The following is a 602-nucleotide window of genomic DNA, read 5'->3' as shown; positions in this document are numbered from 1 at the left end:
GCCCTGTTTACACACCGGGCACGCGTGACGTTTCATTTAGGAGTGAGAGCTCATGGCTGTCACTTGGTGGCCTAAGTCAGCTGCTGCGCTTGCCCTGGGGATAGCCTTTTCCCTCTCTGAAATGCTGGCTTCAACCTCACTCCGTCCCCTTCCCACAGACAGCATTTTACCTAACCCATAGCTCTCCTGCATCCCCCCTTGGGACCTAGTTCTGATGGGGAGGACAGCTGACTTTATTTCACTGCTAAATGAACCTGCTTCCCTCTCACGGCAACAGGCTACAGCTCCCTGGCTCTGTCTTTGCTCCCACGTTGCCCACGAGTTGCTGCCTGGTTGCTCCTGTCCCCGGTTTTCCCAACCCTGACCTTTCCCAGCCCTTGCTGTTGGCACAGGCTGGGCTGCGATCCTGCGTTTTGGCACCAAAGAACTGCTATCCCCTGGCCAACCTGCCCCTTGAGGTTCCAGCTGGGCTAAGCTGCTTGTGCTTCTCCCTTCTTCCTCCTCTACCTTGGAGCTACTCTGCCTGCGTCCCCCATTAAACCCCACCGCAGAAACCGTCCGAGGCTCCGGTGATGCTCCTCCCTCCCCCGGCTCCGGTGATG

This window comes from Eurypyga helias, unplaced genomic scaffold (assembly GCF_000690775.1).
Source record: "Eurypyga helias isolate BGI_N326 unplaced genomic scaffold, ASM69077v1 scaffold42579, whole genome shotgun sequence".
In the NCBI taxonomy this organism is placed as follows: Eukaryota; Metazoa; Chordata; class Aves; order Eurypygiformes; family Eurypygidae; genus Eurypyga; species Eurypyga helias.
Note: the sequence above shows the minus strand (reverse complement) of the source record.